The sequence below is a fragment of the Octodon degus genome, unplaced genomic scaffold (assembly GCF_000260255.1).
Source record: "Octodon degus isolate 3935 unplaced genomic scaffold, OctDeg1.0 scaffold00337, whole genome shotgun sequence".
In the NCBI taxonomy this organism is placed as follows: Eukaryota; Metazoa; Chordata; class Mammalia; order Rodentia; family Octodontidae; genus Octodon; species Octodon degus.
Window position 1 is genome coordinate 348,031 of NW_004524913.1, and position 5,896 is coordinate 353,926.

The 5,896-nt window shown below is 36.8% G+C and overlaps 1 pseudogene; it reads left to right on the forward strand.

Annotated features, from left to right (window-relative positions):
- The first annotated feature begins 305 nt into the window (after positions 1-305).
- Positions 306-890, forward strand: LOC101585194 (annotated as a pseudogene).
- The last annotated feature ends 5,006 nt before the right edge of the window (positions 891-5,896 follow it).

The following is a 5,896-nucleotide window of genomic DNA, read 5'->3' on the forward strand; positions in this document are numbered from 1 at the left end:
GGGCCGCAGCTGTGCCTACTCTCTGCAAGAGTGGTTTAGCAGCCTGGCTATCCCCGCCCACCCCCCAGCACCCCCACCCGCAGCACCCCCACCCCTACCGCCACCCCCAGAAGAGGCAGGACCTCCTTGTGACGCGACCCTGCATTGTGGAGTGATGTACACGCGGTCGCCCTTCCTGCCACTTTCCAGTGCCTGACTCCCTAGCGCCGGAACCCCCAGCATCACAATTGCCATTTTACTCACCTTGAAGCACAGCAATTGAGTGGAAACTGAGGAGGCCAAAGGGTTAGAAGCTCTGCGGTAACATGCCTCAGGCGCCTCTAAAAGTGGCGGTGGTGTGCTCTAGCAATCAGAACCGGAGCATGGAGGCGCACCATATCCTCAGCAAACGCGGATTCAACGTCCAGTCTTTTGGAACAGGAACTCACGTGAAGATTCCAGGACGAGCGCTTGGAAAACCAAATGTATATGACTTCCAAACTACGTATGAAGAGATGTACAAGGATCTTATGAGGAAAGATCGGAAATTTTATACACAGAATGGCGTTTTAAATATGTTGGACAGAAACAAGAGAATCAAGCCTAAGCCAGAAAGGTTCCAGAACTGCAACGATGTTTTTGATCTGATTCTTACCTGTGAAGAGCGAGTCTATGACAAGGTCGTGGAAGATATGAATTCCAGAGAACAGGAGACCTGCCAGCCAGTGCATGTGATCAACGTGGACATCCAGGACAACTTCGAAGAGGCCACCCTCGGGGCGTTCCTCATCAATGACCTCTGCCAGAGTATCCAGCACACTGAAGATATGGACAATGAGATCCAGAAGCTGCTGCAGGAGTTTGAGAAGAAGAACAACAAGGACTTTCTGCACACGGTCTGCTTCTACTGAAGATAGCTGCTGCCCGCCCTCCAAAGCTATCTGGAGGTCTGCTAGGACGTTTTCTTCTTCATATGTGTCTTTGACTTAGCGATTCTGTCAGTGAGTGGATAGTATTAGACTAATAAACTGCATGCAAAACTTAAGCGTATATGTGAATATAAGGTTAAAAATAAGGAAATGTTTCCTATCCCAGTTTTATTTATAAGTGGGATATTGGTTATAAAGGATTTTTTCCTTCAACCATAAAAGAAAACAAAGAGATTTTATAGTGAACTATGATGCATATAGATCTTCACTTGTGCCTGTCTTTTCTTTGTGTTATGCTCTAACTAGCTAAACTGTAAATACCTGAATAACACAAGCTATAACTTATGAGAAAAACTTGATAAGATAAACGAATTCTACTAGTTGTCAAAGGAATATTTGCATTTAACTTTTTTTTGCATTACTGGAGATTGAACATGGGACCTTGAGCTTGCCAGGAAGGTGCTTAAGTCACTGAGCTATATTCCCAGCCTTCCATTTACCTTTAAGTCTTAGAAGGAGAGAACTGAAATAGTGTAGGAGTAAAGTTTAATAAATATATTATGGCTAACAGTTTTTCAGAACTGACTTTTACTAAGTCTTTCTAAAAGTCTTATGCACACTTAGAAACAATGTAAGTACAAGTCATTCCTTTCAATGAACTAATAGAAATTAGTAACATAATTATCTTAGCTATTATATTTATGTATATATATATTTCTTTTCCCTTCCTTCATTTCTACTTTCCTCATTGCAGATATTCTTTCATTTTGAAAAGGGTTTTTTTTCATATTCACAATGTGTATTGTGCATTTTGAATCTTATTTACTCTTTTATGGTCTTACACTAGGTAGAAAATGCATTGTTTAAATATGTGGGTCTGATTTCACATTATGAGTATAGACTCTAGTTGCATCCATCTACCTATAAAAAGCTTCAAGTTTATCCTTTTGCATAGCTGAGTAATATTCCATTGTATAAAAATAACACATCTTTTTATCCATTCCTTGGTTTATGGCTTTTGGATTCTTTCCTAGGTTTAGATATTACAAATTATGCTCCTATAAACATGGGTGTACATATAGTGCTGTTACGATATTTTTAATTCTCCTAGAAAAATACTCAAAAAACAAATTGCTGGGTCAAATGGGAGCTCCAATTCTAGTATTGAGAGAAAACTCCACACTGATTTCCAGTGGTTGTACCAGTATATATTCCCACCAACAACGGTAAAGGGTTAGTTTTGCCTCACAGATCTGGCAATATTTGCTATTGGCTGATTTCATGATGATAGCCATTTTTTCTGGGGAGAGATGGAATCTCAGTGTTGTCTTAAATTGCATTTCCTCAATGACCAATGCTGTTTAATATTTTTTAATATATTTATTTGCTATTGTGTTTTTTCATCTGAGAAGTATGTATTCATCTTACATGCCCATTTTCTACTGAGTCTTTGAGTTGGGGTGCCTGACTTATTCAGTATTTTGTTTTAGATAGAAGTCCTTGGTCTGAGGAACCGTTAGCTAAAATTTTTCATACTATGTGGGTTTTTTTCATTTTGTTTGCGATTTCTTTTGAAGTACAGAAACTTTTTAATCAGATGAGATCCCAGTTGTTGATTCTTTCAAGTACTGCCTGTGCAGTTTGGGTTTTGTTCACAAACTCTCTACTTTATCTCTGTTTTTAATATTTTTACCTCCTTTGTTTTCCAGTACACTGAGTGTTTTTGTTTTAGTATTTAGATCTTTGATCCATTATTATTTTAGTTTGATACATGTTCTTAGATGGATTCAGTTATAGTCTTTGGCATGTGGAAAGCCAGTTTTTTCCAACATCATATATTAAAGAGGCTGTCTTTCTTCCAGTGAACATATTACGCCTCTTTGTCAAAGATTAGGTGGCTGAGTGTGTTTGTAGTTGTGTCTGCATCTTCTAAACTGTTGTACTGATTCTCAGATCAGTACCATGATGATTTGATCACAGTAGCTTTGTAGTATAGTTTCAAGTCAGGGACTGTAACACCTCCTGCCTTCTCTTATGGTCAGGATTGCTTTGGCTATTCTAGATCTCATCTAATTCCATGTGAATTTGAGGAATGTTTTCTCAACTTCTGTAAGGTATGTTAATGATATTTTGAAAGGGATTGCATTAAAAATGTATAATAATGTTGAGAGTATGGCCATTTTCACAATGTTGTTTCTTCCAATCCATAAGCAAGGGATACCTTCCCACTTTCTTATACCATCTTTGATATGCTTTTCCTGAGTACTGCCACTTTCAATGAGTAGATCAGTTACTTCCTCTGTTAGGTTGATTTCTAAGTATTTCATTTTGGGGAATGCATTTATGAAGTATGTTATTTCTCTAATGTCTTTCACAGTGATTTTGTTGATAAGAATGTTACTGATTTTTTAGTCTTAACTTAGTATGTAGTTATGCAAATGAATTTGTGTATTAACTCTATATGTCTTTTGGCAAATTTGTTGTGTTCTATATAGAGTATAATGTATTCTGCAAATAATGATTTCTTCCTTTCCCATCTTTATTCATTGTATTTCTCTCTCATGTCATTGCTCTGACTAATGTTCCCAGAAATAAATTAAATAGAGTGGTAATAGTGGACAACCTTGTCCTGTTCCTCATTTTAGAATGAAAGCTTTCAGTTTTTGTCTATTTAGTGTGATATTGGCTATTGATTTGTCATAGACATCTATTTTGATTTTCTGTAGGGTTTTTTGATTGTGAATGAGTGTTGGATTTTACCAAAGGCTTTTTCTCCATGTATGGAAATGGTCATGTGATTTATATATTTGGTTCTGTTGATATACTGTACTACATTTATTGATTTCCATGTGTTGAACAATCACAACATTCCTGGGATGAGTCCCACTTGGTCATGGTGTATAATCTTTCTGATGATCGTAATTCCATTTTCCAGTATTTTATTAAAGATTTTTGCATCTATATTCATGGAGGATATTGGGCTGTAGTTCTTTTATTTGGTTGGGTCTTTCTTTGGTTTTGGTATCAGGAATGAGTTAGGGAATATTGCTTCCCTTTCAATTTCATTAAAGAGTTTGAGCAGTAGTAGCATTAAATTGTCTCTAAATTTCTTGTACAATTCAGCAGTGAATCCATCAATACCTGGGCTTTTCTTTGTTGATAAGTTCTTAATTTTTACATTTTTCAATCTCATTAATTAATGTTGGTTTATTCAGAATTTTAAGACTTGATATAACTTTGGTAATTCAAATATTTCTAGGAATCTGTCCATTTCTTATGTTTTCCATCCACTGAAAGTAAAGAGGGGGCCGGGAAGATAGCTCAGTAGAATAAGTGCTTCCTTGGCAAGCGCAAGGGCTTGAGTACAATCCCCGGTTCTGCAAAAAAGAAAGTAAAGATTTCAAAGTAGGTATTAATGATCTTCTGAATGTCCACAGTATCTGCAATGATTTCATCATTTTTATTCTTAATTGTATGAATTTGAGTTCTTTGTTTCCTTTTTTGATAATGTTGGCTAAGTGATCATCTATTTTAATTATTCTTTCAATGAACCAACTCTTTGATTCATTAATTCTTTGTATTGTTTTCTTATTCTCTATTGTGTTAATTTCTTCACTGATCTTTTTAATTTCCTCTCTTGTATGGGACTTAAGTTTGTCTCACTCTTTTTCTAAAAGCTTGAGGTGTAACTTTCGGTTGTTCATTTGTGTTTGTTCTGTTTTCTTGATATGAGAATTCACTGATATAAATTTCTCTCTTAGGATTGTTTTCATTGTGTCCTACATGTTCAAGTAATCTATTAGCATTTTCTTGTAGTTGTAGATATGGTTTATTTTCTTCCTTTATGTCAGCTATGCTCTGTTGGTTATTTAGGAGGGTATTACATAATTTCTATGTGCTAGTGGAGATGTTTTTGCCCTTAACTTCTGACTTCATTGCACTATGGTCAGATAATATTCATGGGATAGTTTCACTTACTTTGCATTTACTTAAACATGTTCTATGAGCTAGAACGTGATCTATTTTAGAGAATGTCCTGTGTGCAGCTGAAAAGAATGTGATTCTGATGATGTTGGGTAGAACACTGTAAATGTCTACTAAGTGCATGTGTTCACAGGTTTGGTTTAGTCCTATTATTTTTTTGCTGTGTGGCTATTGTTCCCCTGATGACCTGGTCCCATGGAGTAGAGGGAGGGGTCAGACACCTGGGATCTGCTGGTGGAGCCATTTACTGAGTCCCTGGTGCTTCCACACTGGCTGCTGCTTCCTGCCTGCCGTGTCATGAATTGCTTCTCCTCTGCAGTGCCCCTCTGTCGCGGCACCCTGCCTTGGAGCCAGGCAAATACTGACTGAGAGCTCTACAAATTGTGAGCTGAAATACACCTTTCCCCCTCAAACTTGGGTGTTGGGTATTTTGTCTCAGCAATGAGAAAAGTAACTAAGATAACTACCCCAGTCATATAAACAGATTCTGACTATTGAGGCAAATGGCTTAACTTGGTTTAAAGGCAGGGTACTAGGGTGAATGATCAAAAGTGTTTAAAGGGTAAATGACATGCTTCAGAATGAGTTTTATGATCATAACGCTCTAGTCAGTATGAGAGGAGAACTAGAGAATTTATAATGATTTTAATCTAAGGATTGGACCTTCTCTTTGATGTTTAATCCTTAAATTCTCACTTTCCATTTAGTTGTGTTATACCTTTCAATTTTTATTTCTTCTTTTGAGTTCTTACTCTAGGGAAACTATATGATATTTATACATATGGATCTGGTTTATTTCACTTGTGAGTATATCTTCAAGTGACATCCACTTGTATATGAAGCCTTCGAGTTTATCATTCTTTGTAGTTGAGTAATACTCCATTGTATAAAAACACCACATTGTTTTCATCAATACAAGGAGAAAAAGAGGAGAAAAGCCAGGAAATGTGGCAGGGGCAAAACCATACATTTATATACACAAGATGGTTAAGGCGATGATCCTG